We start from the raw sequence: 12,551 nt of genomic DNA, 5'->3' as shown, positions 1-12,551 counted from the left end.
ACATAGCTAAAAAGGAAATTGACTATGTACTTTCATATCTGCATTCCCTTTTAGGGCATATTGAGCATCTTTGTATGTCTTCCAAAAACTTATTCTTTTCAGATTGATGCTTTCTTCTGATTGAAAATTATCTAGTTACTTATATTTTTCCCATATGGAAAGAAAGCACCTGACTAGCGGAGCTACGAGTCTTTCAAGTTGTGAGAGGGGCCACCACCATTTCTGCATGCTAACAGATTGCTAACATTTTTTTGTTTATGAAAGTGACAAGTTTTCATATCTTTGCCTCCTTTAGCTATCCTTTGTGTTTCTATATTCATAGGACTTTATAACATGGTAATCTTGGGGACTGAAATTTCTTGGTCCTAATAATGATTTTTGCATCACTTAATGTTTTAAAACCTGCTTCTAATAGTGCCAAAATTTAATTTTAAATTATGAAAATGTGTTATTTTAAAGTGCCAAGTTACTGAAGTGCTCTAGAAAATCATACTGAATGTCACAGAAAAGCTTGTATGAAATAGTTCCTCAAACTGCACAAATCTAAATAAAAATTATCTCAGCATAGCTCCCTCTGGGGTTTCTACTTTTACTGATATTATTACTCTTTAAAAATAAGTTTTAGAAAACTTGAAATAGCATCTAGAACCTGGTGCCTCATTTTAAGTAAACTTTTAGTAAACCCTCATCCTTACAGCTAGAGTCTATATGACATCCTACAGTCTATATGATCTGATGAGCTGCTTGATTATCTGACTGGAAAACTATATAAGCAAAAATTGACTATTGATAATCAGTGCGATGTATTTGTATGCCAAGTTGGCTCTAAAAAAAAAAAACTTGAGCAATAACTTCCAGAAAGTTCTGAGCTTACTCAGAAGCAGTTTGTTGGTTCATATGTCTATGGATCCTTTATCAATTCCCATTTCAGTCACAGTAGAGATGTATGACATAGGTTCTGGTATACTGCTGATTGTACTCTCCTCATTAGCCATTGTATTTCAAAGAAAATAAGGAGTCATAGGAAGATCATAAACAGATGAGTGACAAATATGTTTTGAATGAGTAATTCTAGACAGTAGATTAGGACTAGGCCAAAAAAGATAACAGTAGGAGGTAGGCAGGTATCAGAAGTCTAATTAGGAATCTCTCATAAAACACAAGTCAGAAGTGAGTGTGGTTAGAACAAGGGCAGAAAATGGAAGTGGCGACAAGTGAGCAGAGACTGAAATCTGAACGTATTGTGACATCACAGACAGCAGGAATTCTCCATCTTGAACTAGATCCAAAACTGGATCACAGCTCAGGATCAACGACTCACTGGTCTATTGGACTATCTGGAGACATATTGGGTAGCTATAGAAGTTTGTTATAGGTATAGTGGGTAGAGGTGAGGCTTTATTATTAACATCCCAAATTGTACAGGGCAATCTCCATGAACTGTGAGTCATTCTGAGGTTGAAAATCAACACTCATGATACTCTGTGAATGCCATTCTGTGTGTTGCCTCCTGTAACTTGTAAAAGAACCAGCTACAGAATTGTGACATTAAAATGAAATTATTATTCAGATGGCTATGTGCTGTGATAACCTTTCTGTATGCTGATTTCCCTCAGTGGTAAATAAAGAAGCTGCTTTGGCCTATAGCAAGGCAGAGTAAGGCCAGGTGTTAAAATGAAAATACAGAGAGGAAAAGGAGGGAGTCAGAGAGAGAGAGAGAGACACACACACACAGTTGACTGTTGGAGAAACAAGATATATTAGCCCACAGGTAAAGCCATGTGATATGTGGCAAAACATAGATTAATAGGAATGGGTTAATTTAAGTTGAAAGAGCCATCTAGTAATAAGCCTGAGCAATAGGCCAAACCATTTTTAATTAATATTAAGCCTATGAACAATTATTTCAAAAGGAGCTGCAGGCCTGAATAGGACAAAAAGGTCTCCATTTACAGCTATGGGACAGGAAAAAGGCACAAAATCCATCTTGCAGGTAGACTCAAAGCCCAAGTTATATAACACCCTTTCCAGTGGACCTACTAAAGGAATAATGAATTAATCCGTTTAGAGAAGGCTTTGCCTACCAATGAATCTACAAGGAAGACAATTAAAGACTTTGGCTTATACGTCAGATGTCTAGCCGCTATAGAAGCCACTGCAGGAAATATTCATGAAAATTACTTCTGGTTCTGCCTATGAGAACAAAACAAGAAAATATAAGAAGGAAAGCGTAAAGTCTGTTGTTTATCATATCAGGGCAATGTGGACATATTTGTAATTATATGGAATTGATGTAGAGTGTGCCAATTCAGAGCTTCCATGACCTCAATTCCAGAAGACATGTCAAGCTCTAGAAATGTGCCAAGGAATTACAACTAGAAACTTTCTTCGGGATGATGCTCTTGTACCCTGTAAAGATTTGTCACTGTATTAGTGTAATGAAACACTGCTTGGTCAGAAACCAGACAGGAAGCATAGGCGGGGTGATCAGACTAAGAGAATTCTGAGAAGAGGAAAAACTCAGTCTGCAGTCACCAGCCAGATGCAGAGGAAGCAAGATGAAAATGCCTCACTAATAAAGGTACCAAGCCATGAGGCTAACACAGACAAGAATTATGGGTTAGTTTAAGTTGTAAGAGCTACTTAATAATAAGCCTAAGCTGATAGGTCAACCAGTTTATAATTATAAACCTCTGTGCGTTGTTGGGACTGAATGGCTGTGGGACCAGGCAGGACAAAAACTTCTGTCTACAGAAATCTACCCAGGTAGGCTTTTATTTTCTTTTTACTTTAGAGGCAATTTGTTGAGAAAGAAATCATAAAACTTAATTTTAAAAGACAAAACTATGAAGGTGAGGCTAATACACAAATTATATGGGTATTTTTATTGACAAAATGACAAAGATAGGACATCCGTCCTATCTGAATAAGCAATGAAATGAAATTGTAAAGGTTTTGCTTGTTACTCATGTATTTATTATTGTTCGAGTTAGTTTTTGTGAATTTGACATCAATCAGAGTCACCTTGGAAGAATGAACCTCAAATGGGAAAATTTTCTTCTTCAGATTGTCCTGTAGGCAAGTCTACTGGGGCACATTTACTGATTAATGTGATGGGGAGTCAGCATCCCGTAGGGAGTACCACCCCTGGGTGGGCTGCCCTATATAAATGAACAAACTGAGCAAGGCTTGGAGAGCAAGACAGTCAGCAACATTTCTGTTTGGCCTCTACTTCTGTACCTGTCTCCAAGTACCTGATTTGAGTTCCTTCCTTTGTTTCCTTTCATGATGGACTGTAGTTTCAAAGTGGGGAAAAGAAACCTTCCCTCCCTAACCTAACCTAACAATGGTTTTGACTAACCTTTTATTATAGTGGCAAGGAAACAAATAAGAACAGTTATTAGAGTCTCCATATTTACAAAGGTTCAAGTGGAACCTAGTAGACATTAAGCCATTAAAAAAATTTCAAAAAACTCCTCTTTTTACTTGGCACTAGCTTTTATCCTGTACATTGTTTTAATGTTTTTGCTATTTTCTTAGCAGCAGTTTTGACATTTCTGTGATTTTCAATTAAATCATAAATATTTTTAATGGTATAGAGTTTCATGGTGTTCATGGAACTGAAACTGGACAACAGCTAAAGCCATTCAGATAAATTAAATCCTTCAAAATAGACTTTCAAGGGGTACTTGACTATTTTGCAGAGTTAACTCTCTTTAAGAGCATTTTACAAAAGTCAAATAATAAGTGATGGATGCCCTGTTGTTCTCTTTATAATTTTGTTAGTAAAGTTAATCCTTCAAAAGCTTTGGTTTATTTTTCTGTGCATCCTAAATCCCAAGAATTGGCACAATCATATGCAAACTCTAACCTAGATTTTTTAATTAGGACATAAATTAAACTTCCTCCGATAATTTAGACTGACATTTACGTTTTCATTCTTCAATATAAAAATAAACAAGGAGGCTATACAGATGCTAAGTAATTAAGAGCATGCACTGCTCTTGTAGAAGATCTGGATTTAGTTCTTAGCACTCAAGTAGTGACTCATAACTCCTTAAGCTCAGACCCTAAGAAGCTGACACCCTTTTCTGAACTTTGTGGGTACTGGGTCCACATATATTGCTATATTGTATATACATGCAGGTAAAATATGCATACACAAAAAGAAAAATAAATAGATCCTTTAAAGAAAACAAACCATCAAAATTTTTCCTCAAATATCCTTCTTAGTTGACATTTTCACCATTCACACGAAAAACCTAGTCCTTACTCAAAGTCACAGTTACCCTTCATATATTTTAAGGGTCTAACATGCAAAATCCACTCCAAGACCAACTTCTTTATGTTGTTATTTGGTGCTTAAATATCATCTGGGTCATTCATTCATTTCTAATAGTTCATTGAGTAAAGAACACCTATCTGACATCAAACTACATTATAAATTTTAAAACTCCACTAAAAATTTTAACCATCTTAGCTCAGAACCAAAGCCTATTTGAGAAATTTGTTACCTAGGCAGATGAATAGACTTCCAGTAGAAATGAGGGTCCTCAATTCAGAGAAGCTTCAAAGTGGCAAAACAACTTAAAGCTAACTTTCCAAATAAGTGTGTTCAGGCTTTAGCTAACTCAAACTTGTCTATGTTTGAAGCATTTTCCTGCTATTTAAACCTCAACTGTTTTTCAGAGGAGAGTCATTCTCTTGGGAACTTTATAGATTGTTCTGGATCAAGAATCAACTTATTCTGGGTTTCTGCCCTTCCCCTCAAAACAGGCCCAGTTCATGGTAATCTATCTTTTACAGGTTAATGAACTTGGGTTTAGAAAGGGTGAGTATCCCTCAAGGTCAAAGCGTAATTAGTGACAGACCTGAGGTTTAAACCACAGAAGCTTGAATTCAGAGACCATTAAAGTCACCGCCATTCTGCTATAGGTAAATGGATATCCAGAGAGAATGGGACTAAGGTTAGTTAATATTCTAGCCCACCAAAAGAGAGACTGAATAATGACAATTAAGTGTTACAATTGAATCATACCCGAACTTGTAACTATCCCCTTATTCATAAGGATGGCTCATACAAAGATGAGCATGTTCAAATTCTTTGAAATTATTTTCTAATAAAAATGAATGCATCTATTTCACATTCACTTGGTTTGTATTAATTTGAATGGAATTTACAATAAACCTCATTGTGAGGAATTTAGGAAAACTGATTAAACATGAAGAAAATAATGGACTACAATGTCAATATATAACTGATTATATAAAAGTAAAGATTGTTCTGTACATCAAGACTTATTTGAAAATACTTGTAATAATGTTTTATCAATCTTATGTAAGCTTGCTGGTAGAAAGTCCTGTTCCATAGTAAATAAGATACAGATTTCAAATTCTATTCCAAGGAAAATGAGTAAGATCTAATCTATTAATGAAAACAGTTATTATTAAAAAGCCAACATTTTTAATTTCAGAATTACTAAATTGTAGTTGCATTATTAGTACTGCACTAATCAATAAGACCTTAAAACATTAAACTTCTTTTAATCCAAAGCTATTGAATATTACTCAAGAAAAATAATGTGTTGGCCCACATCCATAATCTCAGCACACAAGAAGCTGGGGCAGGAAGAGCAGGAGTTTGAGGTCAGCCTGAATGACACAGCCAGATGCTATTTCAGTCATGTAGCCCTGTGTTTAAAACTAAATGAAATTAAGACAAGCAAACCAACAATGCTGCCCTACTGGCCTCTTCTGACGTGTACTGATCCCAGCACTCACACAAAGAATGACTCTGTGAGAAACCTGGAATCCTTTTCTCTCTTCATGTCCATTATCCACGTGAGCAATGTAATGAATTGTAATGCAAGTGAATGCTTTAAATGCAAGTAAATGGCTTTTCATTCTCAATATTTATTGAGCCCTTCAGAAAAACCAATGACTACAACGCAACCCACCTTTGACACCCTTTCATTCTCCTTCCCATTCCTGCTATACCTAGGCCCGTTTGCTTTGGCTCATAATCATCTTTACTTGAATTTGGTAGGTCACTCTTTCTCCTTTTCACTGTGGACATGCACAGGGACATAAAGAAGCAGAACTACTGCTCCTTACACTAAAATGCTTTTACAGTCAAACAATTGAGAAGATCCCCTCAAAGAGCCAGTAGTGGAAAACCAGAGCACTCTGTTTGCTTATTTTATATAACATAATTCTTTATTGACTCTTGGAAATTTCACATCATGTACCCCAATCCCGCTTACCTCCCAGTCCCTCCATGTCCAACCCTAACCCTCACAGTGTCGTGCCCCAGAAAAGAAAACGCCCCCCCCGAAATTAATAGAAAGCAAGCAAAACAAAAAATTCCTGTTCCTCTGTCTTTCCCACCTCTCCAACACCCCTTCCTTCTTCCTACAGGCATTGGGAACTACAGTTTATCAAGTACTATTTATCCTTTTGTCCAATGAGCCCCACATGCAAACGTTCATTGCAATGAGTCATTGGTCTGGTTCAGGCTTCCGGCACACGGTTATCATTGCACCCCCACCAAAACTCCTTTCAGATATCCTGCTGTTGCCCTGAGTCGTGGAGATTGTGTGGCTATCGTTCTATAGGACCAGTCCCTTCACATGCTCCAAGCACTCATAGATGAGTCGGTCTACAGTTAGGGTGTGCCAACCCAAAGCCTAGGATGCAGGCCTGGATGGTAGATGAGCTGGTCAGTCTTGGCCATGGGGATTGCCCCTCTCACGCCAGCTCTCTCATGATGGGGAGGATCAATTCCTCTGCTACAATGTCCAGTAAAAGGCAGGGCCAGCTATTTCGTGGCCAGTGGGGGCTGGGGCTGGCTCAGCACAGCCCTCAGATTTCAATTTGCATGGTTCCTATGGACTCCTGTGGTAATAAGGGTCATGGACATCAACACAGACCCCAGCTGCCAGAGGACCACAGGCCCAGTCACAGCAGTAGGCAGTAGCTTTGCCCTAATATCACCACGGCCCTGTTGGCCTAGGACAACCAGATCAGTATGGCCCCTGTGGTGGCATTGCCCTCAGATACCAACATGATCTCAGGTGGCTCACCAGACCCCAAGTATCTGGACTGCTCTTGGTGAGAACAGGAGCAAAGAAGATCAACTCAGACTACGGCTGCTGTAGGGCTACGGACTCAAATATGGCCCTAGGCAGCAGCTTGGCCTGGACATCACCACGGCTCAGGAAATCATATCATTAAAAAAATCAAATAAAACTAATATTTTATATAAAATCTATATCATTATTTTTCTTTATTATATTATTTTAAATGTCACCAGAAGTTATATATAATTTTCTTATACACTATATATTTCAGATGTGATGTTTATAGTTAATTTTGGCATTTCTGTCACATTTTTCTTACCAAGTTTTTTAACAGTACATGAAATAGTCTTTGAAATTCAAAGAATGGTTTCATATTCTCTCTCTCTCTTTCTCTCTCTCTCTCTCTCTCTCTCTCTCTCTCTCCTGTCTCTTTTACCCTCTCTCCATCTGTGTGAGCCGTGAACCATAAGCTATTCCTTTGAACTTCTCCTGTAGAAACTATGTGACTACGTTCATATGACTACTGAAACTTTCAACTTTTTTTTCCAGTTAAGATTTGGAGACTTTAAGATACCATCTTACACCTGTCAGAATGGCTAAAATCAGAAACACCAATGATAGCCTTTGCTGGAGAGGTTGTGAAGTAAGGGGTACACTCTCCATTGCTGGTGGGAATGCAAACTTGTGCAACCACTTTGGAAAACAGTGTGGCGGTTTCTCAGGAAATTCGGGATCAACCTACCCCTGGACCCAGCAATACCACTCTTGGGATTATACCCAAGAGAGGCCCTATCATACAACAAAAGTATATGCTCAACTATGTTCATAGCAACATTGTTTATAATATCCAGAACCTGGAAACAACCTAGATGCCCTTCAATGGAAGAATGGATGAAGAAAGTATGGAATATATACATATTAGAGTACTACTCAGCAGTAAAAAACAATGACTTCTTGAATTTTGCATGCAAATGGACGGAAATAGAAAACACTATCCTGAGTGAGGTAAGCCAGACCCAAAAAGAGGAACATGGGATGTACTCACTCATAATTGGTTTCTAGCCATAAATAAAGGACATTGAGCCTATAATTTGTGATCCTAGAGAAGCTAAATAAGAAGGTGAACCCAAAGAAAAACATATAGGCATCCTCCTGGATATTAACCTTCATCAGGCGATGAAAGGAGACAGAGACAGAGACCCACATTGGAGCACCGGACTGAAATCCCAAGGTCCAAATCAGGAGCAGAAGGAGAGAGAGCATGAGCAAGGAACTCAGGACCGCGAGGGGTGCACCCACACACTGAGACAATGGGGATGTTCTATCGGGAACTCACCAAGGCCAGCTGCCCTGGGTCTGAAATAGCATGGGATAAAACCGGACTCGCTGAACATAGCAGACAATGATGACTGCTGAGAAGTCAAGAACAATGGCACTGGATTTCTGATCCTACTGCACGTGCTGGCTTTGTGGGAGCCTAGGCAGTTTGGATGCTCACCTTACTAGACCTGGATGGAGGTGGGTGGTCCTTGGACTTCCCACAGGGCAGGGAACCCTGATTGCTCTTTGGGCTGACGAGGGAGGGGGACTTGATTGGGGGAGGGGGAGGGAAATGGGAGGCGGTGGCGGGGAGGAGGCAGAAATCTTTAACAAATAAATTAATTAATTAAAAAAAAGATTCGGAGACTTATGTTTTCTTTTGGCTGCTGTAAAGGTGTCAAGTCTTACCACAAACTGTTTTTCTGACCGTTTCCCTGTGTGTATGTGTGGTGTGTGTGTTTTACTGGGGAAATGAAACTAGAGCTCGGAGAACGCAAGACAAGCATGCTCTCAATGATGTATATCTCCAGACCTCTTCTGACTTACATTTCTAACACAGTTTCACTAAGTTGCTCAATCTGGCCCGGAATCCATTTGATAGCCTACATAAACCTTGAGCTTTCAATCCTCTTATTTCTTCAACCTCCTGAGGAGCTGGAGTAATAGAACTGTGTCACCAGGTCAGATCAGCAAGCCCATTTTCAGAGTGTGTACCCAGGAGGGTGCCTTTGGGAATGCTTGAAGTATACTTTCTGCTCCTGTTCTCATAGCTGCCAAATCAGGACATGGGAGCAGCCATGAGCAGCCAGTGTGCTTCAACACACCCTCATAGAATCCTGAACTCCATCAATGTCCGAGTGCCGCTGTATCATAGAGATTGTATTTTAGCATCCTCAAGAGACACTGTGCACGCCTCCCAGGAATTCCCGGTACCATATCTGTCACATGCCTAACAGATGTGGACCCACTGAATGGAGAGTCATCTCTAAGATTAGTTAACCTTATTTTCTCCTGATGTGTGTACCCTTCCGTAAAATTAAGATGATACTGTGATGAAACATTCAGAAGGAACAAAGGCAACTCTCAATGAGCCATGTCACTGTCTTCTCAGCAGGATATTCTCACAGTGCCTGTTCTCTGCAGTGAGTGGTTTCTCAGGATGCTTGTAAATAACTGACAACAATACAGCAGGACATCCAGCTCTTCTGTTCTCTGCCTCAGGCGATGACATCACATCTTGCTTCCCTTATTAATGAAAGGCAAGGAAGTTGACTATTAGATGTTTTTAATTTAAAGAGTCCCACCGTTGTGGCCAAAATATAAAACCAAGAATATTAGCCTCAGTATCTGAAACCATATGTGCAATGGCCCAAGAATCAACTGTTTGACCTGAGAATTCAATAAAGAACATAGTCTGATTTTTCTTTTCTCTAAGAAAAAAAAAATCTCTATAAAGCTATGAAAAACACTATATGCAGTTTTCTGTTTTTCATGAAATATTCATGGATAATGACAGGTTTGCTAAAATTATGTAATCAGCTATGTTGAAACTGGTGCTGTTATAATTAATGTTCATTTGAAGATCCTCGGAGAGGAAGAGAAAATTCAGCTCCAGTTTTGTAATGATCTGAAGTTATTCTCCTGACTGCTTTTCCAAACACCTGGGCTAACACCTATGTAAATCAGATTATGCTAATGTGTGCATATTAATGAAGGTCAAGCTTTAGTGTTCCCACAAGTAATCTAAAGAAAAAACTCATTTCCTGCTTTGGACAATATTATTACCAACAGAGCCTATTCTTATGTACCCAAAGCATATTAAGAAGTAGAAACCTCCCCTATCAATGCTTCTAAAACTTGACATGTCTTATTTTAAGATGCTCTTGATTGCTATTTCTGTTTTTCTTATATGCTATAAATAATCTGTGACAACAGACGATGCCCTATCTTTGGGCTCTAAAAATCTGCAGGGAATCACTTTTCCTTTGAACTAATTTCCACATGGGTAAAGGAAAGATGACCCCGTCTTTGAAGTGGCCTTTCTAAAAGTTAATTGCTATAGATGCTATCACAAAAATAAAAGGAAGAGGAAAAGAAAGAAACAAAAAAAAAAAGACAAAATGGAGGAAGAGAGAAAATGATTGTCAGCAAGGACTAGAGAATCAGTACCTTTTACACACTGTTTATAGGAATGTAGAATGGAGCAACCACCATGGAAAACAGTAGACGGTTACTCAGAAAATTAATGTAGTTACTATACCAGTCAGTAATTTCAAGCTATACCCCAAACATTGAAGGCAGGGTTTCTCATAAGCATGTGCATACACACACACACACACACACACACACACACACACACACACACCTATATTTATAGCAGCATTATTTAAAATGGTGAAAAGATGGAAGTGATCCCCCAGCCTGGATAAATTAATCAATTAATGAATGTGGCATATGCATACAATGGACTATTATCCAGCATCTAAAAGGAAGATAACCCTGACATTTAATAAATGAATGAACCTTAAGAACATCAATTATGCCAAACAAGACAAGCAAATCACAAAAATGCCAATCTGTGATTTCACTTATCTGAAGTATCAAAAACAATCAAACTGAGTTAAATGGACAGTAAAATTTGGTTTGTTAGGAACCAGAGAAAATGGAAATAAAAAGATTCTATTCAATAGGTATAGACCTTTTGACTGACAGGCAGGAGAGCTCTTGAGATACTGTGAGTGTCCATAATAGAGTGGACTATTTGTTTAAGGGCTGTAGTGATAGTAACATTAGTGCACTGCCTACCACAGCCATGAAAATAAGAATGATTGCCACCCACAGTATCACTGCTTGAAACAGAGGACCCTGTATCCATTTGGTCGCTCAACAATAATCCTCTTACCATAATTTCTAAAGACAGAATAAAAGGATATTACATACCTCCATCTGGGTCCCAGAGTCAAACAACAACAGTAAAGTTTTAGAAAGGTTAAAAACATGTTCTCACTGAAATTAGTCCTAAATCCTGCATTGGAGACAGAGATGAATGGAGAGAAGAATTTATAGTGAACTTAGAGCAATTAGGGCCCTCCTGTGAGAAGAGAATGTCTGAAGAATAAGAGACAAGGGCTTGCCGTTTGCTGTCCGTCTTCATGTCTTCAGAGTCCACAACTGTGATGGGAACGATGGTGAGGATTCCTGGAGGACACATGGGAAGCACGGCTACTGTCATCTCATATTCTTTCTTCCCTTTGTTTCCCTGGAGAACTTAGAGGAGGGAGGGAGAAAGAGAGAGGAGGGAGAGGGGGGGGGACGGAGAGAGGGAGGGAGAGAGAAAGAGAGAGAATATGAATATGAATATCAAGATGAGAAAGCCGCATTTCCTCTCAAGCACCCGCCCCGACAGCAGCCATGATCATCCATTCTCTGGAATACTCAGCAAAAAGCAATTTAGAAGAATGATTTTTGGCCAGGAGGTGTTGGCACACACCTTTAATCCCAGCACTTGGGAGGCAGAGGCAATTAGATCTCTGTGAGTTTGAGGCCAGCCTGGTCTATAAGTGCTAGTTCCAGGATAGGCTTTAAAGCTACAGAGAAACCCTGTCTTAAAAACCAAAACACGTAACAACAAGCAAAACCTATAAACCAAAAGTAATGATTTTGTTGGTTTTTTTTTCTTTTCTTTTCTTCTTTACATTACATGCAAAGGCTGGTAATGGTGTATTCTCTGAATAATTTCCATTTTACAATACTATTTAAAAGTCAGTCATCAGATATGCATCAAACTAAGGTAAAAATCTAAGTACTTTACTCTTAAGTACTGACTCAATAAAGAACTAAGCAGAGTTTTCCATACTTTTCAATCATTCCAAATCACCAGCTGCCTGCTCAGCTACACTTGAGAGCTAGCTTTGTTCTTTAATCTTGCTCTTGCAGTTTTCAGTTCTGGGCTTAATAGCAAGGCTGATGGTTCGGGTTTATAATTGCAGTGACTTGGGAGTCTGAGTCACGTAGATGTCAGGCTCAAGGTCTGAGTCCAGAGTACTTCCAAGGGAAAGACATGAGAGAGGATGCTCTGTGGCAGACAGCTTGCCTGGCATGCACAGTACACAAGATGCCTTGGTTCAATCCCTAGAAATTAAATAAAATAAC

General features: G+C 38.9%; 1 pseudogene; it reads left to right on the top strand.

The window, feature by feature from the left end:
* LOC121463261 overlaps nt 1–9,352 on the top strand; it is a 65,575-nt pseudogene extending 56,223 nt beyond the window's left edge.
* The last annotated feature ends 3,199 nt before the right edge of the window (nt 9,353–12,551 follow it).

Source organism: Microtus oregoni, unplaced genomic scaffold (assembly GCF_018167655.1).
Source record: "Microtus oregoni isolate MIOR12 unplaced genomic scaffold, Mior012 000026F_ref0000081, whole genome shotgun sequence".
In the NCBI taxonomy this organism is placed as follows: Eukaryota; Metazoa; Chordata; class Mammalia; order Rodentia; family Cricetidae; genus Microtus; species Microtus oregoni.
The sequence above is the reverse complement of the archived record's forward strand: the minus strand, read 5'-3'. Positions and strand labels throughout refer to the sequence as shown.